Below are 284 nucleotides of genomic sequence, written 5' to 3'. Positions count from 1 at the left end.
CGCGTGGGTATGCACCCCCTTGCACCTGCGTGTGCACCCCTGCATGTGTGCGCACCCCTTGCACGCGTGTGCACCCCCCCACAGGCACGTGCACCCCCTTGCACACGCGTGTGCACCCTCGCGTGCGTGTGCAGCCCTGTGCACGCGCCTGTGCACCCCTACCGGGGTGTGCACCCCCCCACAGGCCTGTGCACCCGCTTGCACACGTGTGCGCCCCCCACGCACACGCGTGTCCCCCTCGCGGCCCGTCCCACTCCTCCCGCCCCTTCCCCCGTGCCGACCGT

The sequence above is a fragment of the Aptenodytes forsteri genome, unplaced genomic scaffold, assembly GCF_000699145.1.
Source record: "Aptenodytes forsteri isolate BGI_AS27 unplaced genomic scaffold, ASM69914v1 Scaffold162, whole genome shotgun sequence".
NCBI lineage: Eukaryota > Metazoa > Chordata > Aves > Sphenisciformes > Spheniscidae > Aptenodytes > Aptenodytes forsteri.
This window is presented reverse-complemented; position numbering follows the sequence as displayed.